At 36.0% G+C, this 26,208-nt stretch overlaps 1 long non-coding RNA gene and 1 pseudogene across 3 annotated transcripts in view; both read left to right on the forward strand.

The window, feature by feature from the left end:
- LOC117981445 (uncharacterized) overlaps window positions 1-26,208 on the forward strand; it is a 551,201-nt gene that overhangs the window by 135,802 nt on the left and 389,191 nt on the right. The window lies entirely within an intron of this gene.
- LOC103786544 (RNA ligase 1-like) lies at window positions 21,358-22,341 on the forward strand (annotated as a pseudogene).

The raw sequence follows: 26,208 nt of genomic DNA on the forward strand, positions 1-26,208 counted from the left end.
TCTAGGTTTTAAGTCCCACATGCATTAGGTGTTTGTCCTAATGCTCTCCCTCCCTGTATTCCCCACTCCCCAACAGGCCCTGGTATGTAACGTTTCCCTCCCTGTGTCCATGTGTTCTCATTGTTCAACTCCCACTTATGAGTGAGAACATGCAGTGTTTGGTTTTCTGTTCCTGTGTTTGCTGAGAATGATAGCTTCCAGCTTCATCCATGTCCCTACAAAGGACATGAACTCATTCTTTTTTTTATGACTGTGTAGTGTTCCATGGTGTATATGTGCCACATTTTCTTTATCCAGTCTATCATTGATGAGCATTTGGGTTGGTTCCAAGTCTTTGCTATTGTAAATAGAGAAAGCAATTGACTTTTATATGTCAACCTTATATCCTGCAACTTTGCTATAATTGCTTATTAGTTCTAGGAGTTCTAGAAAATTTTAAATAGATTATTTTTTTGTTGAAGATTAAATATTTCTGTTCATACTCTTCTTTCTTGCATGTTTTCTGGCAGGAAGTATAATTCTTATATTTATTCCTTTACAGTGAATGTCTCTTACTGCCCCCACTTTGATGTATGTATGTGCCAGTATGTATGTAAGTATGTGCCAGTAAGACATAATAAGGCATATAACTTCTTAAGATTTATTTTTGACCATTATGAATTAAAAGGAGAAATCAGTAACAAATTTCTGGAAAAAATACCAATGAGAAATTAAATAGTGCCTGTATATTGGATAAAGGACATAAAATATATATTTCTAAATTATTTATAGAATAATGAATATTGCATCAAATCTTATATGAAGTAGTGAGAGCCAAACGTACTGGAGAAATCCAGTCTTAAATTATTTCATTTGGAAATACTGACTGGGAGGCCAAGGCGGGCGGATCACGAGGTTAGGAGATGGAGACCATCCTGGCTAACATGGTGAAACCCCATCTCTACTAAAAATACAAAAAAAAAATTAGCCAGGTGTGGTGGCGGGCGCCTGTAGTCCCAGCTACTCGGGAAGCTGAGGCAGGAGAATGGCGTGAACCCAGGAGGCAGAGCTTGCAGTGAGCCGAGATCATGCCACTGCACTCCAGCCTGGGCTACAGAGCGAGACTCCGTCTCCAAAAAACAATAAATAAATAAAATAAAAAATAAATAAAAGGAAAGTTCTGAGTCGTCATCATAGGAAGTTAAAAGAAATCAGCAAAATCTGCCTAAGAAATATAAATAAATAAATAAAATAAAAATGAAGTTATCTTAATTCACCTATGGGCTGTGGAACAGAAATCAAGCAGCTCATTATTAGAATAATTCTTTATTTGAAATTAGTGGGCTTCAGAAGTTTCAAAGGAGTATTCCAACTTGAGGAAAAGGGCTGTTTTTTTTTTTAAATAAGATGGTCACCTGATTTATAGCATAGTTTCTGGAAAATTCTCTCAAGAAATAAATTGCTCTTTTGAATTACTCGCCATTGTTTTTGCAATTTAGATTGTATCAAGGGGGTGGAGAGCAGCATTTAGGGGATTAGGTCACACGTAAGAGGGAGGAGGAGGAACGGCTGTCGGCTACGATTACATGAGTGGGCCACAGAGGAAGGTTTCCAGTTCTTCAATATCTCAGGCATGAGGTAAATAAACCTGTTGACCAGAGACTCTAAGGTGTTCTTTACTTCATGGTCCCAGGCTTCTGGTATTCATGCGTTCATATAATCCTTGCTCATAACTTCTTTGTGACTATTAGGATATGTCACAGATAATGGGATGAAATGCTCATGATTATGTTATTTTATATAAAAGACTCCATCTTGCTAGCCGACTCATTCTAGATGCTCTCTTTGTTGGTTTAATAGAATAAGTGGGGATATTGGGAAAGTGTATGTGACAAGGAAAAGCGAGAAGCTTATAGGAGCTGAGGATGACTGCAAGCTGACAAGTAGCAGGATGTTAGCATGCTCAGTCTTACAACCAAATGGAAATTCATACTGTCAACTTGGGTGGGCTTGTAAGCAGATTCTTCCTGGCCAAGCTGCTATATGCAAACACAGACCAGACCACAGCTTTATTACAACGCTGAGCTACTCAAATCAGGGGACTCAGTTAAGCTGTGCCTAGGCTTCTGACCCATAGAAACTGAAATAATAAATGTATGTCATTTTAAGCCATAAAGCTTGTGGTAAACTGATGTCCAGCCATGCATAAGTCACACAACGCCAAGGAAAAAAAAAAACTAGAAAACTGTAACATTGGTGAAAATCTATCTGTTTTCATACATGGGAGATTTTACTAAGCACAGAATGGTGAAAGACAAAATAGAACTATTGTAAATTTTAATACATATAAATTAAGAACTGCCTATAATAAAGGAAAATACACATAATATCACACAGCAATGTGCATATATTTGCAAAAATTAAATTGCATATATAGGTGCAATGTGTGTAACAAAGACAGTATAGTCAAATGAACAGCAAAAAGATGAACAACGAAACTTAAAAATTAATAGTTTTAGAAATTAATTCATTAAATAAATTATAGGAGGAAATATGTGTAAATAAAATTAGAAAGAAATAAACGTGAAAGTGACAATTATAGCAAGGTATAATTTTCTATCAACTTAGCAAAAATTTAAAATGCTTCTGTTTTTGGTGCAGTTAAATTGGCACAATTTTATGGGAGTGATTTTAAAATGTATATAATTAGCCTTAGATTATACTGTAGCACATCCTCTTAACAGTAGATTTTCCCTGGAATTCTTTTCAAGGAAATAAAAAATTTACTCATTTAACAAATAAGTGCATAACTTTATAAATTTTTACAAGGTGAACACATTATTATAACAGCATACGGGTTGAAAAACACATTACTTTCACTCCATAAACCACTTATGCCTATTTCCAGTAATTACTATTTTTCAACACCCAACTCTAAAGAAAGTATCCACTATCCTGATTTCACACACTCTCACTTACCTGACTTTTTAATTATAACTGTTTTGATGAGTGTGCAATGTAACTTGTGGTTTTATTTTGCATTTTTCTAATGGCTAAACAGATTAAATACCTTTCCATTATTTATTGGTCATATAAATATCTTCTTTTATGAAATCCTGGACAAGTTATTGGCCATTTTTCTATCACATTTTATTTTTGTTTTATTGATTGTCGAATTTCTTTATGTATTCTGAAAGAGTCGTTTGTTGGATAAATATACTGAAAATATTTTTGCTCATGCTTTGGTTTGTCTTTGCACTTTCTCAATGTGGTCTTTGACAGACAGTTCCTATTTTAATGTAGCAAAATATATCAACTCTTTCTTTATGGGTCTTGCTTTAAACGTCCTATTTAAAAAATAGTTACCTACCTTTAGGTTTGCAGATCCTCTTCTATGTTTTCCTCTAAAAGCTTTCTTTGCTTAGCTTTTAAATTCGTATTGACAATTCATCTGAGATTTATTTTTAAGATTTGTGTTAGGTAGAGATTAAGATTCTTCCTTTCCCCAGTCCCCACTCCACCCACATAAAGAGATCCAGTGTATATGTATCCAGCACCATGTATTAAGAAGATCCTTTTTCATTTGGAAATCAGTGTCTTCTTCTTTGTAGTTGCAATCCTCTAATGGTACCTGGATCTTTCTGGTGGCCAGCACTCAACCTGAAGCTATCTAGGGATGCCCCCTTGACCCCTACCACCAGTCTCATTAGCATAAAAAATCACTGTTATTATTCTGGAGGTTCCAAGAGTCTTACGCTCTTGTGTAGAAACTGGGGACAAAGACCAAATATTATTAACAGAAGATGTCCCTGCAACCCCGTATCACTCAGGAAGCTACAAAGGTTTTTATAAACTCTATTACAGGAAACTGGGGCAGAGACCACATATATATTCATTTTAGGGTACAATACCACATTTAAAATATTGTTAAATGTTATTTTTAAGTTGTTGATAATATAGAGAACACAAATAATTTTTATATGTTAACTTTGTAATTTTAAACCTTGCCAAATTCCCTCAATAATCCTAACAGTTTGTAGTTGCATTCTTTGAAGTCTCTCTATATATGACCATTTCATCTGTAAATAATGATAGTTCAAATCCCTATACATTTTATTGTATTGTATTTGCCTTATTGCACTCTTTAGAACTTTTCTTATAGTATTGCACCATATATCTCTTTTAATTTCAATGTCTTTATCTTCTTAAGGATTTGCCTCTTGAAAGAGAAAGCAGTTGTGTTTGCGTTTGTTTTCTATGCAGTCTGACAGTCTTAGTCGTCAAATGGAATCTTTAATTTATATGTATATTTAATGCAGTTATTGTTATTGATGTATCCTAAATTTTTCTGTATTTTTATTTGTTTCACATTACTATGTTCTCCTTTCCTCCTTTTTTGATTTGTTTTGGATTAAGGGTATTTTATCATTCATTTTCCCTGTGATTACCTTGTTAATTTTACATTTTTTAGTTGTTTTTAAAATATATTTTCCTAGAGACTAAAATATGTATCCTTGGATTTTAGCATATATCAATAATTTTAGAAAGTAGTCATAAAAATTGCCAAAAACATAGAAAACTTACTCCCACTAGTTTTTATAATTCATGTCATGTATTTTGACTCTACCTATATTAAAACCCGCCAGACATCATCATCATTATTATTGTAATTGTAGTACTTAGTAGGTTTTGATTTGATTGCTTGTTCAATGGCTTTTCTTTCTTTATTACTTGGTTTTTGCTTGAGATCATTTTTTTTCTGTGTGAAGAATTCCGTGAATAACTTGTTCACTGCAGGTGCATTGATGAGAAATTTTGTTTTGGTTTGAATATAAAATTCTTTATTTCACCTTCACCATCTAAAAATATACATTATAGCAGCGAGCCGAGATCGTGCCACTGCACTCCAGCCTGGCAATAGAGTGAGACTCCGTCTCAAAAAAAACCCAAAACAAACAAACAAAGAAAACCACTTGGGGAGGCCGAGGCGGGGGGATCACGAGGTCAAGAGGTTGAGACCATCCTGGCTAACACGTTGAAACCCCGTCTCTACTAAAAAATACAAAAAATTAGCTGGATGTGGTGGCGGGCGCCTGTAGTCCCAGCTACTTAAATGGCTTAATACAGTATGCTAACATGAACACCTGTGTTACCTCACCCAAGTGAAGAAATAGACGTTTGCCAAACATCTTACACATCTCGTTCATGCGCCTCAACCCAATCCAACATCCTTCCTCTTCCTAGAGAAAATAATGATTCTATCAACTGTATTAATCATCTCCTAGCATCTTTCCAAAAAGTCCTACATTCTTTTAAAGAAATATTATTTCAAGACAAAAATCTGTAACGTAAGGATGGTACTTCCCGTTGATTTAGTCATTTTTCTTGGCAATTTCAGTGTACAGAGCTATGGTACAAACATATATATTCATGAGTTCATATTAAAATTCTAATTCTAAATTAAACCACAGAGATTTTATTATTCTACACTCTATTACATTGTATTTACATGTTGAGTACATTGGTTCTAAGGAACATAGATATTGATAGAAATAGAATACAGCCATAATTAAATGTAAGATTACATATTGAGTATATTGGTTCCAAGGAACATAGACATTGATAGAAATAAAATATGCCATAATTCAATCTAAGATTGATTTCATATTTTATACACTTAACAATACTAATGATATCACCAATAGAATTATAGAAAACATAAAAATTTTCATATGCTTCTGTCATTCTCATTTTAAAAAACTTATTCTATATCTACATTGATATAACTAACATCTATTTATTACACAAAATATACTGCTCCTCTCAAAACTCATTTAATCTTAAATGGTTCTATATGTAATAATTAATAAATTCTCACCAACCTTTCTTATCACACTTCATGGTGATGTCTTTCCAGTCGTTTTGATTTTCTAAAGCTTATTCCCTGGCAAGATACTTTATGAAATTTTCAAGCAAACACAATTCCCTGATTTTTTGCATGTTGAAAAGTTTGTTATATTTATACTTTAGATTAAGTTTCTATTTTTTAAGATAAAATTCTTTACTTATACCTGCATTTTTTTACTATTTAAATATTCCAATTTTCACTGGTGTAAAAACTTGTTCTTAAAACATCTGATGATAATCTAATTTTCTTTCCCCTTATAAGTCATGTTCCTTCTTTTAGAGCACCAAAGATTTTTAGAAAAAAATGCATGCAATAATTTTACCAGAATATACTTTGGTGTTGAAAATTTAGGTTAATATTCTCAGTTTTGTGGGCCCCTTTCAAAATATAGTTTTAAATTCCATTTGAGAAAATTTTTTTGAATTATATTTTTGGTATTGTCTTATTTCTTCAATTTGATTTTCCTCCCCAGATATTACAAATATTCAGATGTTCAAAATTCTTAGGCAATATTAGCATTCCTCAATTTCCTAGAAGTTTTCACATCTTTTAAAAACTTATTTTATATTTTTAAAGTTCTTTTCCTTTTGATTTTTTATTCTGCTTGACACATTTTTTTGTGTTCATTTGCTGTGTGCTTCTTCTATTTAAGCCTTCCTTTTTAAAATAAATTTTTCTCTTTTTAATTTACTTCTGTGCTTTCCATTTTTTATATTCTTTCTTATCTTCTATAATTTTCTTAATATTCTTTATTTTGTTTTGAAATGTTATAGTTTTGTTTTGTTCTGTGGGCACCTATTTCTAGCATGTTTTCATAGTCTGTAAGAATGTTACATTAATCTACTCTCACACTGCTAAAAGAACACCTGAGACTGGGTAATTTAAAAAGGAAAGAGATTTAATTGGATCACACTGAGGCATGGCTGGGAAAGCCTCAGGAAACTTACAATCGTGGCAGAAGGGGAAGCAAACACGTCCTTCTTCACATGGGGGCAGGAGAGAGAAGTGCAGAGTGAAGGTGGGAATAGACCCTTAAAAAACCAACAGAGCTTGTGAGAACTAAATCACTATCACCAGAACAGCATGGGGGAAACACACCAATGATCTAATCATATCCCACGAGGTCCCTCCCTCAACATATGGAGTTTACAATTCACATTACAATTCAAGATGAGATTTGCATGGGGACACAGAGCCAGACCATGCCATTCTGCCCCTGATCCCTCCCAAATTTAGTCTTTCTCACATTTCACAACAAAATTACTCCTTCCCAACAGTTCCCCAGTCTTTACTCATTTTAGCAGTAACCCAAAAGTCCAAGTCCATAGTCTCATCCGAGGCAAGGCAAGTCCCTTCTGCCTATGAACCTGTAAAATCAAAACCAAATTACTTCCAAGAAACAATGGGGGTACAGGCATTGGTAAATAACTCCTGTTTCAAATGAAAGAAATTGGCCAAAACAAAGTCGCTATGGGCTCCACGCAAGTTCAAATCCCATAGGGCAGTCATTAAACCTTAAAGTTCCAAAATGATCTCCTTTGACTCCATGTCTCATATCTGGGGCACACTGATGTAATAGGTGGGCTCCCACAGCCTTGGGGAGGTCCACTCCTATGGCTTTGCAGGGTATAGCTGCATTGTGCACATGGAAAATGCCAGCTCAGGAAAGCACCCAGGAGGGCAGCTGTACCCTGAAAAGCCCTATGAAGCAATGGCCTGAGTTGTACCTTGGCTCCTTTTAGCCATGGTTGGAGCTGAAGCAGCTGGGATGCAGGGTACCATGTACCGAGACTGCACACAGCAGGGTGGCCCTGGGCCCAGCCCACTAAACCATTTTTTCCTCTTAGGCTCCAAGCCTGTGATGGGAAAGGATGCCAGGAAGTTCTCTGACAGGCTCTGGGGACATTTTCCCCCATTGTCTTGGCGATTAACATTTGGGTCCTCATTTCTTATACAAATTTCTGCAGCAAACTTCAATTTCTCCCAAGAAAATGGTGTTCTTTTTTCTATTGTATCATCAGGCTGCCAATTTTTCACTTTTATGCTATGCTTCCTCTTGAATGTTTTGCTGCTTAGAAATTTCTTCTCCCAGATGCCCTACATCATCTCTCTCAAGTTCAAGGTTCCACAGATCTCTAGGGAAGGGGCAAAATGCTACCAATCCCTTTGCTAAAGCATAGCAAGAGTCACCTTTGTTCCAGTTCCCTACAAGTTCCTCATCTCCGTCTGAGACCACCTCAGTCTGGACATTATTGCCCATATCACTCTCAGCATTTTGGTCAAAGCCATTTAACCAGTCTCTTGGAAGTTGCAAAATTTCCCACATTTTTCTATCTTCTTCTTCATCCTTTAAACTGTGCCAACCACCACCTGTTAGCCATTTCCAAGGTCACTTCCACATTTTTGGATATCCTTATAGCAGACCCTACTCTCTGCCATACCAATTTACTGTATTAGTCCATTCTCACACTGCTATAAAGAACTGCCTGAGACTGGGTAATTTATAAAAGAAAGAGGTTTAGTTGACTCACAGTTCCACATGGCTGCGGAGGCCTCAGGAAACTTACAATCATGGCAGATGAGGAAGCAAACACATCACTCTTCACATGGCAGCAGGAGATAGAAGTGCCAAGCAAAAGAGGAAAAGCCTCTTATAAAACAATCGGATCTCATGAAAACTCACTCACTATCATAAGAATAGCATGAGGGAATGAGTCTGATGATTCAATTAGCTCCCACCAGGTCCCTTCCCCAACACATGGGGATTACAATTCAAGATGAGATTTGGATGGGGACACAGAACCAGACCATAGCAAATTTTATTTTGCTTCTTAGTATATTTTTAAAATGATAATTTTGTACAGATTATATTTTGATAATCTCATATTGCTTATTTTTACATATATTATTCTAAATTTCAGATCAGGATTGGGTTCAGGAAATTTCACTTACTTTAATAGAGCTCTCTCTTTGTGGTTTTGGTAATATTATATTACATGGCAGTTTGCTTTCAGAGGTTTGTTGATACTTTTATCTTTTTGCATTATGGTCTGAACGTTCTCTTTTCTTCATCTATCCTGTTCTTCTCTTACTCAGTTTTGACTCTATTTGCGTTATTTTCTTCTGTGTGATGTTTCTGTCATGGAAGAGAGATTTGGTTGATAAATTTTGAGAGTTAATGGGCCAAAATGCTCCAACCTGTTAAACTTTCCTATGTCATGTTTCTTGTACTCATCTTCTGGTAGAGAGGGCAACATTCCTCCCTGTTCAATTGCTGTTCTCATATTGCCTATCCACAATTTGTTATGAATGCCTGTTAGCATTTTGAGGTTCTCTTATTTTTGACTCAGTTGCTACTTTCATTGCTTCCAAGAGTAATATTGGCAGCTGGCTTTTAATAGAAATGTTTAAAGCTAGAAGGCAGTAAAACAATATATTTAATGTAGTAGGGAAGATATTCCTAACAAATTAGAATTCTGTACCCAGTGAAAATGACCACAAGTGACTTATAAAAGTGATAAGTCACTATAAAAGTTATAGAGGACTTTGGGAAGAGGACAGCATCAGCATTGTTTTTCAATATCTCTAATTACCCACATAGAAAAAGAGCATCAAGATAGCAAAATAAAAAACCATGGGCAACATCTACAACACCACTAAGAAATGTATTCCTGAAAATTCCCAGCTATAGCAATTATATTCAAATGGTCAACACTGGTAAACCAATACAACTTTTCCCTAGAGATATTTGAATATTTAATATGAGAGCATTTTGCTGCATTATAGAGGTATTGCTTTTGAATTATAAGTAATTATATTTCTCACATCTAAAATTCCTTACATTGCTTTATTATTAATATAGGAACAATCATATGTTTTTGGGGGGGCAAGATTGCTGACTAGACACAGACAAGTGGAACAGCTCCCACGAAGGGACTGAGTCAACTGGTGTGCTTTTAAAAGATCTTCAGAGGGAAGGCACTTCAAGTAGACGGAGGGGAGACACACAAGCTGGGCTGAAGGGTGAGAAAGCTGGGAAACTCACACAACAGGCTATTGTGCATTGGGACTCATTTTTGAACCACAACAGCTCAGGGAGCATGGGTGAGTTGAACTGACAAGGAGCAACCCACTCTCACCACAGGACTCTGGACCTCCAGCAGGAGGGGACCACTTGACCACTATGGACATTTGAGGTGGCAGAGAGAGATGCTTAGAGACGTGGTGGGACAGCAAGCCATCTGACGTGGAGCCCAGAGGGTTTGGTGCGGGAGCATCTGGAGCAGAGCATGGCCATGGATGGCCATCCTTCTAGACTTGACTTACTCCTATGGGAGATTTTAGCCCTAGGGAACTGTTGGGCCTGATCTCTGCAGGATGGTCATGTATCAGATGGGGCTGGTCTGACCTGAGCACTTGTTGTTCTGCTGGTCTCCCCCAGGACCCCAGCCTGGTCATGCCTACTTACAGGGCAGCTTCTGTACCAGCAGAAGCAAGGTGGCCCCTATGGCTGCACACCAGCCCACATATTTCCTCCCCATACTGCAGCTTCTCCTGAGCCCATGGCAACTCCCCACATCACTTTGCTGGTGCATGTCTGCATTAGCAGGTTTGCTTTACTTGCCCTGCCAGCATGCAGAAGTGAAATATGCCACTCAACCCTTGCAGACTGTCATTGCAGATGCAGCCTTGGGGGTCACAGAGTGAGCAAGACCTGCCCCTGACAGTTCCCTACCCTTGAGCTAATGCTGTGCAGAGAGAACAGTATCCTCAACATGCCAAGCAATCACTCCTGCTTGTGAGGCACAGTGAAGTCACCCAGACCTGCAGAGGCCAGCACCCTGTCCCAAGCCAACACAATCCCCAGTGGAACGACATGCACAGTCTCTAGCAGGGGTCCCCTGCTTTCCCTCCAGGTGCCTTGTCTCAGCTGCTGTGGTGAGTTCCTGCAGGGAGGCAGGCCCCCCTGTATCCACTAGCACTCTGCTGCCGCTGCTGCATCTCAACCTTCCCCAAGTGCAATGGTTGCCAAACCTCGAGGAGCCAGAGAACATCAGGGCCCAATACAATTTTCCCACAGTTGGACCATGCAGCCCAGGAGTTTGGAGCTTAGCATTGGCCCCCTAAAATTTCCCAGAAATGAAGCCAGTTGTCTGATTCCACCTAAATCTACAATCAAATCCTTCAGGTCATCAAATAGGATTAAAGGGAAAAAAATCTAAATGTCAGCAATGACAATCTCAAAGATTGAAGGCAGATAAGCCCCCAAAGATGAGAAAGAATAAGCTCAAGAACACCAAAAACTCAATAAGCCTAAGTGCCCTCTTTTACTCAAATGACCACATCATCTCTCTAGCAAGTGTTCAGAACTGGGCTGATGCTGAGATGGCTGAAATGACAGAAATATAATTTAGAATGTGAATAGAAATGAACTACATTGAGCTACAGTAATACATTGTAACCCAATATAAGAAAACTATCAATTATGATAAAAAAAAATACAGACAAACTAGCTGGCATTGAAAAGAGTGTAACTGACCTGATAGAGCCAAAAAAACACACTACAAGAACTTCACAATGCAATGACAAACATTAATAGGAGAATAGACCAAACAGAAAAAAATAATCTCAGAACTTGAAGACTGGCTTTCTGAAATAACACAGGCAGACAAAAAGAGGGAAAAAAAGAGTGAAAAGGAATGAACAAAACCTTCAAGAAATCTGGGATTATGTAACGAGATCCAATCTAAGACTGATTAGTGTACCCAAAATAGATGTGGAGAATGGAATCAATTTGGACAACATATTTTAGGATATCATCCATGAGAACTTCCCCAACCTAGCTAGAGAGGCCAACATTTAAATTTAGAAAATGCAGAGACCCCAAGTAAGATACTTCACAAGAAGATCATCCCCAAGACATATTATCATCAGATTTTTCAAGGTCAAAATGAAAGAAAAAGTGTTAAAGGAAGCTAGGGAGAAAGGAAGATCAGGTCACCTACAAAGGGAAGCTCATCAGGCTAACAGCAGACATTTCAGCTAAAACCCTAAAGCCAGAAGATACTAGGGGCCAATATTCAACATTCAATATTCAACATTCATAAAGAAAATAAATTCCAACCAAGAATTTCATATTCAGCCAAACTAAGCTTCATAAACGAAGGAGAAATTATGACCTTTTCAGACAAGCAGATGCTGAGGGAATTTTTTTACCACCAGACCTGCTTTACAAGAGCTCCTGAAGGAAGCACTAAATATGGAAAGAAAAGACCATTGTCAGCCACTTCCAAAACACACTGAAGTGCACAAACCAGTAACACTATGAAGCAACTACATAAAAAAGTCTACAAAATAACCAGCTAGCATCATGATGATAGGATCAAATTCACATATAACAATACTAACCTTAAATGTAAATGGGCTAAATGCCTAAATTAAAAAGCACAGAATGGCAAGCTGGATAAAGTGCCAAGACTCCTTGGTCTGCTGTATTTAAGAGACACATGTCATGTGCAGAGACACACATAAGCTCAAAATAAAGGGATGGAGAAAAATTTATCAAGCAAATGGAGAACAGAAAAAGCTGGGATCACAATCCTAGTTTCAGACACAACAGATTTAAACCAACGAAGATCGAAAGGGAAAAGAAAGGCATTAAATAGTGGTAAAGGGTTCAATTCAACGAGAAGAGTTAACTATTCTAAATATATATGCACCCAATATAGGAACACTCAGATTCATAGAGCAAGTTCTTAGAGAATTACAAAGAGACTTAGACCCCCACACAATAATAGTGGGAGATTTTAATACCCCACTGACAATATCAGACAGATCATTAAGACAGAAAATTAACAAAGATATTCAGGACCTGAACTAAGCTCTGGATCAAGTGGACCTCATAGATATCTACAGAGCCCTCTACACAAAAACAACAGAATATGTATTCTTTTCATTGCCACAGCACTTACTCAAAAATTGATAACATAATTAAAAGTAAAACATACCTCAGCAAATGCAAAAGAACTGAAATTATAACAAACAGTCTCTCAGACCATAGCACAAAATTAGAAGTCAAAATTAAGATATTCACTCAAAACCACACAACTACATGGAAATTGAACAATATGCTCCTGAATGACTCCTGAGTAAAGAAATTAAGGCAGAAATAAAGAAGTTCTTTGAAACTAATGAGAACAAAGAGACAACATACCAGAATCTGTGGAATACAGCTAACATGATGTTACGAGGGAAATTTATAGCACTAAATGCCCACATCAAAATGCTAGAAAGATCTCAAGTTAACAACCTAACATCACAATTAAAAGAACTATAGAACCAAGAGCAAAGAAACCCCAATGCTAGCAGAAGACAAGAAATAACCAAGATCAGAGTTGGACCTAAAGAAGATAGAACCATGAAAACCACTTCAAAAAAATGAATTCAGGAGCCAGTTTTTTGAAAAAATTAATAAAATAGATGGCTAGCTTGAATAACAAAGGAGAAAAAAGAGACAAATCAAATAAACAATCAGAAATGACAAAGGGGATATTACCACTGACCCCACAGAAATACAAAGAACCATCAGAGATGACTATCAACACCTCTATGTACATAAACTAGAAAATCTAGAAGAAATAGATAAATTCCTGGACACTCTCCCAAGACTGAACCAGGAGGAAATTGAATCCCCGAATAGAAGAATAATGAGTACTGAAATTGAGGCAGTAATAAATAACCTACCAACCCCAAAAAAGCCCAGGACAAGATGGATTTAGAGCTGAATTCCACCAGTGGTAAAAAGAAGAGCTGGTACCCTTTCTACTAAAACTATTCCAAAAAATTGAAAACAAGGGAATTTTCCCGAACTCATTTTATGATGTCAGCATCATCCTGATACCTAAACCTGGCAGAGATACAACAAAAAAAGAAAACTTCAGGCCAATATCCCTGATGAACATCAATGCAAAAATCCTCAACAAAATACAGGCAAACCAGATCCAGCAGCACATAAAAAAGCTTATGCACCACAATCAAGTTGGCTTCATCCCTATAATGCAAGGTTGGTTCAAAATACACAAATCAATAAATGTGATTCATCATATAAATAGAACTTAAGACAGAAACCACATGATTATCTCAATATATGCAGAAAAGGCCTTCAATAAAATTCAACATTAGTTCATGTTAAAAACTCTCAATAAACTAGGTATTGAAGGAACATACCTCGAAATAATAAGAGCCATATATGACAAACCCATAGCCAATATCATACTGAATGAGCAAAAGCTAGAAGCATTCCCCTTGAAAACTGGCACAAGACAAGGCACAAGACAAGAATGCCCTCTCTCATCACTCCTATTCTGCACGATATTGGAAATTCTTGCCAGGGCAATCAGGCCAGAAAAAGAAATAAAGGATATTCAAATAGGAAGAGAGGAAGTCAAATTATCTTTGTTTACAGATGACATGATCTTATGTCTGGGAAACCCCATTGTTTCAGCTCAAAAGCTTTCTAAGCTGATAAGCAACCTCAGCAAAGTCTCAGGATACAAAATTAGTGTGCAAAAATTGCTAACATTTCTATTCAGCAAGAGCAGACAAGCCAAGAGCCAAATTGTGAATGAACTCCCATTCACAATTGCTACAAAAAGACTAAAATTCCTAGGAATATAGCTAACAAGGGAAGTGAAGGACCTCTTCAAGGAGAACTACAAACCACTGCTCAAATCAGAGAGAACACAACACAAACAAATGGAAAAGCATTCCATACTTATAAATAGGAAGGATCAATATCATGGAAATGGCCATAGTGCCCAAAGTAATTTATAGATTCAATGCTATTCCCATTAAACTACCAGTGACATTTTTCACAGAATTAGAAAAACTATTTTAAAATTCTTATGGATCCAAGAAAGAGCCCAAATAGCCAAAACAATACTAAGCAATAAGAACAAATCTGAGGCATCGTGTTACCTTCAAACTGTAATACAAGGCAACAGTAACCAAAACAGTATGGTACTCATATAAGAACAGACGCATAGACCAATGGAACAGAATAGGGAGCTCATAAATAAGACCACACAGCTATAGCCATCTGATCTTTGACAAACCTGACAAAAGGAATGGGGAAAGGATTCCCTATGTAGTAAATGGTTTTGGGAGAATTCGCTAGCCATGTTCAGAAAATTGAAACTGGACCCCTTCCTTACACCTTATATAAAAATTAACTCAAGATGGATTAAAAACTTAAATGTAAAATCCAAAACTATAAAAACCCTAGAAGAAAATCTAGACAGTATCATTCAGGACATAGGTACAGGAAAAGATTTCATCACAAAAATGCCAAAAGCAGGCCGGGCGCGGTGGCTCACACCTGTAATCCCAGCACTTTGGGAGGCCGAGGCGGGCGGATCACGAGGTCAGGAGATCGAGACCATCCTGGCTAACACGGTGAAACCCCGTCTCTACTAAAAATACAAAAAATTAGCCGGGCACGGTGGCGGGCACCTGTAGTCCCAGCTACTCGGGAGGCTGAGGCAGGAGAATGGCGTGAACCCGGGAGGCGGAGCTTGCAGTGAGCCGAGATCGCGCCACTGCACTCCAGCCCGGGCGACAGAGCGAGACTCCGTCTCAAAAAAAAAAAAAAAAAAAAAATGCCAAAAGCAGTTGCAACAAAAACCAAAATTGACAAATTGAATTTAATTAAACTAAAGAGCTTTTGTGCAGAAAAAGATATTATCATCAGTGCAAAGAGATAACCTACAGAATGGGAGAAAACTTTTGCAATCTATCCAACTGACAAAGGTTTAATATCCAGTCTACAAGAAACTTAAATTCACAAGAAAAAACAACCCTATTAAAAAGTTGGCAAAGGGCATGAACATACGCTTCTCAAAAGAAGGCATATATACAGCCAAAAAATATGAAAAAAGCTCAATATCACTGATCATTAGAGAAATGTAAATCAAAACAACAATGAGATACCATCTTATGCCAGTAAGAATGGGTATTATTAAAAAGTAAAAAATACAACAGTTGCTGGCAAGGTGTGGAGAAAAATGAATGCTTTTACATTTTTGGTGGGAGTGTAAATTAGTTCAACCATTGTGGAAGACAGTGTGGTGATTCCTCAAAGATCTAGAGGCAAAAGCACCAATTAACCCATCAATCTTATTACTAGGTATATACCTAAAGAAAGATAAATCATTTTATTATAAAGATACATGTATGGGTATCTTCATTGCGGCAATATTCACAATAGCAAAGACATGGAATCAACCCAAATGCCCATCAATGATAGACTGAATGAAGAAAATGTGGTACATGTACACCATGGAATAAAAGGAACATAAAAGGAATAAAAGCAGACATAACAGGAACAAGATCATGCAGGGACATGGATGGAGCTGGAAGCCATTAGCCTCAGTATCCTCTGGAACAGAAAACCAAACACTGAATGTTTTCACTTACAAGTGGGAGCTGAACAATAAGAACACACGGACACATGGTTCATGGAACAACACACACTGCGGCCTGTTGAGGGGAGTAGTAGGGGGAGGGAGAGCATCAGGAAAAATACTAATCAATGCTGGGCATAATACCTAGGTGATGGGATGATCTGTGCAGCACAACATTATGGAACACATTTATTTATGTAACAAACCTGCACATCCTGCACATACACCCCTGAACTTAAAATAAAACTTGAAGAAAAGAATTCCAATATTAAAGTTAGTGTAGCTTTATTGCACAGTGTTTACAGTAGTGTACAGCAATGTACCAGGCCTTCACATTCATTCACCACTCACTGACACATCCAGAGCAACTTCCAGTTCTGCAAGCTCCATTCATGGTAAGTGCCCTATAAAGGTGTCCCATTTTTGCCTTTTATTCTGCATCTATGCAGTACCTTTTCTATCTTTAGATATGTTTATAAACACAAAAACTTACCATTTTGTTACAATTGCCTATGGTATTCAGTATAGTAAAATGCTGCACAGGTTTGTAGCCTAGGTGCAATAGGCTATACCATATAGCCCAGATGTACAGTAGGCTATACCATCTAGGTTTGTGTAAGTGCACTCTATGATGCTCAAACAAAAATAAAAAGCCTAACAATGCATTTATCAGAATGTATCCCTGTCATGAAGTGACACATAACTATATTTTGATTTAGAAAAAGGCAGAAAGGAAATCCTTGATGGTTGAAGAGTTAGCATGAGTAATCTCTTTACATATTTTCATTTAGTCCATCACTTTGTTTTGAGATTATTTGTGTAACTGCACATAAGATGTGTCTCTTGAAGACAGCATAGTAATAGGTCTTGGTTCTTAATTAAGCTTGCCACTCTGTGTCTTTTAAGTGGGGCATGTAGCCCATTTACATTGAAGGTAAGTATTGATTTGTGTGGATTTGATCCTGTCATCATGATGTTAGCTGGTTATTTTGCAGACTTGTTTATGTGGTTCCTTTACAATATCACTGGTCTGTGACCTGCCTCACAAGAGTTCCAGAAAGAAGTACTAAATATAGAAAGGAAAGACTGTTACCAGCCCTAACCAAAACACACTGAAGTACACAAACCAGTAACTATAAAGCAATCACATGAACAAGTCTGCAAAATAACCAGCTAACATCATGGTGACAGGATAAAATCCACACATATCAATACTAACCTTAAATGTAAACGGGCTACATGCCCCACTTAAAAGACACAGAGTGGCAACCTCAGTAAAGAACTAAGACCCATTAGTATGCTGTCTTCAAGAGACACATCTCACATGCAATGACACAAATAGTCTCAAAATAAAGGGATGGAGAAAAATCTATCAAGCAAATGGAAAACAGAAAAAACAGGGGCTGCAATCCTAGTTGTTGACAAAACAGACGTTGAACATAGATCAAAAAAGAAAAAGGAGGACATTTCATAACGTTAAAGAGTTCAATTAAACAAGAGGATCTAACTATCCTAAATAGATATGCACCCAAGAGAGGAGCACCCAGATTCATAAAACAGGTTCTTAGAGACCTTCAAAGAGAATTAGACTCCCACAGAATAATAGCGGGAGATTTTAACACCTCACTGACAATATTAGACAGATCATTAAGACAGAAAATTAACAAAGATATTCAGGACCTGAACTCAGAATGGGAACAAATGGATTTGATAGCTATCTACAGAACTCTCCACCCCAAAACAAAAGAATATACATTCTTGCCATTGCTACATGGCACATTCTCTAAAACTGACCCCATAATCGAAAGTAAAAACACTCCTCAGCAAATGCGAAATAACTTAAATCATAACAGTCTCTCAGACCACAGCACAATAAAATTAGATTCAAGACTAAGAAGTTCACTCAAAACCATACAATTACATGGAAACTGAATAACCTGGTCCTGAATGACTTTTGGGTAAATAATGAAATTAAGGCAGAAATCAATAAGTTCTTTGAAACTAATGAGAACAAAGATACAATGTACTAGAATCTCTGGGACAGAGGTAAGGGAGTGTTAAGAGGGAAATTTATAACACTAAATGCCCTCATCAAAAACTTAGAAATATCTCAAGTTAGCAACCTAACATCACAACTAAAGGAGCTGGAGAACCAAGAGCAAATGAATTCCAAAGCTAGAAGAAGACAAGAAATAACCAAAATGAGAGCTGAACTGAAGATGATTGAGATATGAACAACCATACAAAAGATCAATACATCCTGGGGCTGTTTTTTAAAATAAATAAAATAGGCCAGTAGCTATGACCACTAAAAAGAGAAGAGAGAAGATTCAAATATTACCACTGACCAAACAAGAAATACAACCATCAGAAAATATGAATACTTCTATGCACATAAACTATAAAATCTAGAATACATGGATAAATTCCTGAACATATACACCCTCCCAAGAATAAACCAGGAAGAAATTAAATCCTGAAAAGATCAATAACAAGCTCCAAAATTGAGGCAGTAATAAATAGCCTACCAACTAAAAAAAGCCCATACCAGATGGATGCACAGCTGAATTCTACCAGATGTATGACGAAGAGCTGGTATCATTTCTACTAAAACTATTCCAAACAATTCAGGAGAAGGGATTCCTCTCTAAGTCATTCTGTGAGGTCAGCATCATCCTAATACCAAAGCCTGACAGAGATACAACAAAAAAGAAAACTTCAGGCTAGTAGCCTGGATTCAATGCAAAAATCCTCAACAAAATATGGGCAAACTGAATCCTGTAGTACATAAAAAAGCTTATCCAGCATGATCAAGTAGACTTTATCCCTGGCATACAAGATTGGTTTAACAAAGGCTAATCAATAAATGTGATTCATCACATAAACAGAACTAAGGACAAAAACCACATGATTATTTCAATAGATGGAGAAAAGCCTTTCGATAAATTCAACATCCATTCATGTTAAAAACTCTGAATAAACTAGGTATTGAAGGAACATACCTCAAAATAATAAGAGCTATCTATGACAAACCCACAGCCAACATCATACTAAATGGGCAAAATCTGGAAGCTTCCCCTTGAAAACCGGCACAAAACAAGGATGCCCTCTCCTACCACTCCTATTCAACATAGTACTGGAAGTCCTTGCCAGGGCCGTTAGGCAAGATTAAAAAAAAACAAAAAAAGGAGATCTAAATAGGAAGAGAGGAAGTCAAACTATCTCTTTTTGCAGATGACAAGATTCTATTTCTAGAAAACCCCATAGTCTCAGCCTGAAAGCTTCTTAAGCTGATAAACAACTTCAGTAAAGTCTCAGGATTCAAAATCAATGTACAAAAATTGCTAGCATACTTATACACCAACAGCAGTCAAGCTGAGAGCCAAATCAAGAATGCACTCCCATTCACAATTGCCACAAAAAGAATAAAATACCTAGGAATACAGGGAGGTGAAAGATCTCTACAAGGAGAAATACAAAAGCTGCTGAAAGAAATTAGAGATAACATAAACAAATGAAAAAACATTCCATGCTCATGGATAGGAAGGATCAATATTGTGAAAATGGCCATACTGCTGAAAGCAATTTATTGATTCAATGTTATTCCTATTAAGCTATCAATGAGATTCTTCACAAAACTAAAAAAAAACTATTTTAAAATTCATATGGAACCAAAAAAGAGTCCAAATAGCCAAGGCAATCCTAAGCAAAAAGAACAAAGTTGGAGGGATCATGCTACATGACCTCAAACAATACTACAGGGATACAGTAATCAAAACAGCATTGTACTGATACAAAACAGTCACAGAGACCGATGGAACAGGGTAGAGAAACCAGAAATAAGACTGCACAGCTACAAGTATCTGATCTTCAACAAACCTGACAAAAACAAGCAATGGGGAAAGTACTCCCTATTCAATAAATGGTCCTGGGATAACTGGCTAGCCGTATGCAGAAGACTGAAGCTGGACCACTTCTTTACACTACATACAAAAAATTAACTCAAGATGGAATAAAGACTTAAATGTAAATCCCAAAACTATGAAAACCCTGGTAGACAATCTAGGCAATACCGTCCAAGACATACACATGGGAAAGGATTTCATGATGAAGACTCCAAAAGCATATGCAACAAAAGCAAAAATTGACAAATGGTATCTATTTAAACTAGAGGGCTTCTGCATAGCAAAGGAAACTATCAAGAGTAAACAGACAACCTACAGAATGGGAGAAAATATTTGCAATCTATGCATCTGACAAGACCTAATATCCAGCATCTGTAAAGAACTTAAACAAATTTACAAGAAGAAAAAAACAAATAACCCTATTAAAAAGTAGGTAAAGGATATGAACAGACACTTCTCAAAAGAAGACATACATGTGACCAACAATGATATGAAGAAAAGCTCAACATCACTGATCATTAGAGAAATACAAATCAAAACCACAATGAGATACCATCTCACACCAGTCAGAATGGTTATTACTAATAAGTCAAAAAATAACACATGCTTGTGAGGCTGTGGAGAAAAAGGAGCACTTTTGCTCTGTTAGTGGGATTGTAAATTATTTCAACCATTGTGGAAGACAGTGTGGCGATTTTTCAAAGTCCTAAGGACAGAAATAACAATTATAATAAAATAGAGTGATTTATATTCCTTTGGGTATATATCCAGCAATTCCTTTGGGTATATACCCATACCATTGCTGGGTATATACCCAAAGGAACATAAATCACTCTATTGTAAAGACATATGCACGTGTATGTTCATTGCGGCACTATTCACAATAGCAAATACTTGGAATCAACCTAAATGCCCATCAGTGATAAAGCAGATAAGAAAATGTGGTACATATACACCATGGAATACTATGCAGCCATAAAAAAGAATGAGATCAGCAGCCGTGGTGGCTGGGCGTGGAGTGTGAGTGGCCTGAGCCCCACGGGTGACTGCTCCAGGGCTTCTCCCCGCCTGCACCAGGCTCTGTTCGAAAGCGCGCCCTCCACTCATGAAGCACTTGAGCTCTGTGCAGTGGAAAATGCCGTGTGTTTGTGACAGTGGTGAAAGAGGAGCCTTCCGCCAAAAGGGAACATCAGATCAGCCATAGCTTTGGGCCCAACTAGATAGAAAGCTCAACAAACAAGTTGAAAAAAGATTTTAAAATCTTCTACATTCAAATGAAAACCCAAAATAATTTTTTTGGAACGTTGAGGAGGACTTCAAACCGGCTCTAGAGTGCTGGATACCAGCAAAGGAAATAGAACAAATAAATGGGAACCCAGTGCCTAATGAAAATAGATACATTCCTGATTGGGTACCAGTATAGAAAAACAACAAACAGTATTGCTAGCATTCCTCTGTAGTTAATTATGAATTTGAAATTGCCCTGGTACTAAAACATCATGCTGATGATTCTGGACTTTTGGAAATTACTGCAGTGCCACTATCAGATCTCTTAGAACAAACACTGGAGCTCACAGGAAAAAATATCAATGGAAACCCATATGCGTTAGGGAGCAAGAAACATCCATTACATCTTCTTATACCACATGGAGCATTTCAAATAAGAAATCTACCTTCGTTGAAGCACAATGATATCATGTCCTGGTTTGAAGGTTGCAGTGTGTAAAATTGAAGGAATAGTATGGCATCGCAGTGATGGCTGTTAATAAAGGTGCTGGACATACACAGTCAACCAAACAAGGTGTCTGCCTTCATGAAGCTCACATTCTGATGGGGAAGTAGACAATAAACAAATGTGTAATATGTCAGGAGAAGAACAGTTATGAAAAAAAAAAGCAGGGTCCATCGTCATCATCTTGGCTTATGCTGGTCAATTCAAGATACTTACATGAATTCAAGAGCAGTTATTATCAACATGTACCTGAACAAATGTGACTCTGCCTTTGATGTTAAGTGTTTGTTTAATCATTTTTCAAATGTACATAATCAGAAATTTGCTAGACTCAAAGATATAATATTTGATATATAAAATGCAAATAAAATTAGTTTATTATCATTATATTTTAATCTTGAATATTCTACCATGTTTAAGAATATCTCAAGGTTCCTGTTCATTATGAAACATCAATTTGTCTTCTACATTTGTGAAGAAATGAATTTTCCAGTTTCAAATATCTATTTAAAATTTTATTAAAAGCCAGCAAATTAATTTTAATCTCTAGCCATAAAAACATAAGTAACAGTAAGCTCCTAAACTTGTACAAAGGCTGGATTCTCTCCACTATAATTGAGTGGTAATTTAAAGACAACAATTAAACCAAGAATTTAATGTCACTAATTTTCAAAATTACATAGTTTAAGCTCAATTTGATTTTGCTAGATATTTAACAAAACACATGGCTCAACTTCATAACCTATATGTGTGTATGTCTACATCTGTATTTATGTACATCATAGTTAGGATTTGAGAATCTTAACATATGTATAAATAAGTATATATAAACTCCAATTTTAAATATTAAAATTGCTGAATTTACCCTCATGCTCTTTAAAAAACTTAAAACATTATGAATGTAGAGAAATTCACCAGAGCTCATTGCCTATTTGATGGCCATAACTTACTCTAAGTCTTCAAATATATACTTTTATAATAGGTTGAAAATTTCATATAATTTTATTTATTAAGAATTCCAATCTAAGTATAAAGGTACAAGGTAGTGAGAAGGAAACACTACAGCTCAGAGAATTTCTTATTTCCAGATCGATTTTAACATATAAAGTTAATAAATATTTAAACGAAACAAAGTTTATAGGTGACCTTTAGTAAATGGGGAAATGAACAAGACTTTCTTCATCTTCAAACTCTTCAGAAGCAGCAACAGGGCTAGTTAATTCAACTCCCAATTGTTCTGGAAGTTTTTTTTTTTTTTTAACCTTCTCTTCTAAGAGAATATTGTTCTTCACTTCTTCCTTGTAATTATACTTAAGATCTTCAATTTCTTTGAAAAATGAAGGATCAAAATTTTGGAGTTCTTTTTTCAGCTTTTTTATTTCCTCCTAATAGAAACATTATCTTTAAAAGTTGCATATAGGAAATATACATATTTTAGGCTTGAACTAAGAGATTTAACTGTAAATATGAAAGCCAACGTATTCCTGAATGGTCAGATACAGCTATAAAGGCAGAAGTATTAAGATTTTTGTTTGCTCCATTGTACAGTGTAAATAACTAAGTTGTTAACTGTCAAGTCCAATTATCTATTTTGTAAGTTGTGTTCTAGTCTTTGACTAAAATTTATCAACTCTTATAACGGGATTTAATCTTTCTCTAAAAGCACTTAAGATCCTCTCAATAGAGCAATCAATCAAGAAGATTTTGTGATTCATAACACTGAAGTTAGTCTGGTTAAGAGTTTTGGGTTAGACTTAATTTACGTTTTCATTACAAATGTCTAATTTTTAATGAATAATGATCAACTTTTTACAAAGTTATTAATATAATCAGGGAAACCTTTGGGACTTCTGCCAATTAGGCATCTGGTAAAGAGAGAATTCAAGCTTTAGTGACTGTTTAGAGTAGTCAGTGATCACTAGCTAACGCTTATATCCATGCTTTTTTGTCCTGTTTGCAGTATTCAAGGAGGTAAAACATAGCAAATATATTTTTTAAGTGAACTATAACCTTAAGATTACTGAAAAGAATTTCAAAGCAAATTAAAGACACTGTTGCCAATGTGACCCAAAACTTAAGAACATACTAATGGCATATATTTGTTATAATTAAAAAATAAATTTACTATTTAATCCTAAAAAAAAATGAGATCATGTCCTTTGCAAGGACATGAATGGAGCTGGAGGCCATTATCCTAGGCAAACTAATGCAGGAACAGAAAACCAAATACCGGTGTTCTCACTTATAAGTGGGAGCTAAATTATGAGAACACATTGACACATAGCGGGGAACAACACACACTGGGGCCTATCAGAGGGTGGAAGGTGGGAAGAAGGAGAGGATCAGGAAAAATAACTTATGGGTACTAGGCTTAATACCTGAGTGATGAAATGATCTGTACAAAAAAACCCTGTGCCACAAATTTACCTATGTAACAAACCTGCGCACGTACTCCTGAACTTAAAATAAAAGTTAAAAAAAATCCTAAATTAAGTATTCAAATTATGAAGCTAGAAAATGAATAGTAAATAAGAAAAGGCAACTGGAAGGAATAAAGTATGAAATACATATAAAGGCAAAGAGATAAATATACTAAAAACCTGAAGATCACCACTTTTTAAATATTAAAAGAGATATAAGTAATTATAGCTGTCAAAATGATGTTTTAGAATAAAACTGTTTTGTAACATCATGTGCCAATAAGTATGAGAATACAGATTTTCCCCAGCAAAATATAAACAATTAAATTGATCCCACAAATGAATAAAAACTTGAATAAGAACCACAGAAGAAATCAGAAAGTGGTTAAAAGGTATATTATTTTAAATACACCAAAGCCATATGATCTTTTACTGAGATATAATAAGGCCTTAAACTATGTATTTCAGCCTTTTAAAACAATGTAGACTGTAGAAAAGACAAAAATGATTGGTTATGTTATGTTAATTGATATAAAATCTTATTTAGTATAATAAGAAAAGTACGTATTAATTTGTTAGATAAAAGATTGAAATATTAGCAAACTAAATCCAGTGGTATATTCTAAGTGCTACTTCTCCTGCATAGGACTGTGTTTGGCACACATTAAGTGCTCTATAAATATTGGTTGATTAAAAAATAAACCTTTCGTTTATTGGAATAAGAGCAGTAGCCACATATGATTATTAGGAAACATTATCTGCCAAGTAATTTTTACAATATAGTGTTAGTATAATCACACATTTATGATTATGTCAGTTTATATGTAAACATATAGAAAATTATTGAAGGATACATACCAAGTTATTAAAATCAGGCACAGGAGATATGTTCAAAGAGTATGTATTATTTTAGTTCTTAAACATGTAGTAACATAATTTTAAAAAATTATTATCTGGAAAAAAAACTTATGACTAGATAATTGACTCCAGATAGAGAATACAGAGTTGCAAGAGCAGTGAGCTGAAGAAAGAACCCTAGACATACCAACATTGGTGAGACTAGCCAACTATTATCTGCAACTTATGTGTAATTTTTCTGGTTCTAAACTCAGTATATAATACACATTTTCTCAAGCTTGAAATTCTGAGTTCTTCCACTTTTAAAAATACCTTACCCAATAAATAACCAAATTCTGTCATATTTACTTCTTAAATATTCTCATTCATCTTTCCTTTTCATTGCCTCTGCCCTGCCTTAACACACAATTCACACTTTTCAGTACTATTTTACAACCTCTGCAAAGATTTCAATTTTGTCTTCCTCCCATGCATTTTCTGAATCATAGTCATAAGTTTCCTTATATTAAGTCTGAAATAGAACTCTTGGTATTTTGCCCATGGGCACATTATAGCTCCTGTCTTCCTCAATTCAGTAAGTGGTTCTAACATCCATTCAGTCATAGCCAGAAAACTCCCCTTTCCACAGTCCGCTATAGTTCAAAATATATTTGTTTTGAATTTATCCCAACTCTTGTGATCTCTGTTGTTACTACCTCAGTTCAGTTTTACAGGGCACTGAGTTGCTCCTTCCACTGCACCCACCTTTATAACTATCTTTTCCTCTTTCCCAACTTCTGCATTATGCCAGATAGCTGTATTAAGGAAATTGCATCAATATGCCGGTTTATACAATTTCAAATGTATGGTCTCCAGCTCCAGGTAGACATTCAGTGCTATTCAGAAATTTGTCTACATGTCATGTTCAAAGTTTTTTTCTAATTTACTAAAAAATCATTTATAAAAG

This window comes from Pan paniscus, chromosome 7, assembly GCF_029289425.2.
Source record: "Pan paniscus chromosome 7, NHGRI_mPanPan1-v2.0_pri, whole genome shotgun sequence".
Lineage (NCBI taxonomy): Eukaryota > Metazoa > Chordata > Mammalia > Primates > Hominidae > Pan > Pan paniscus.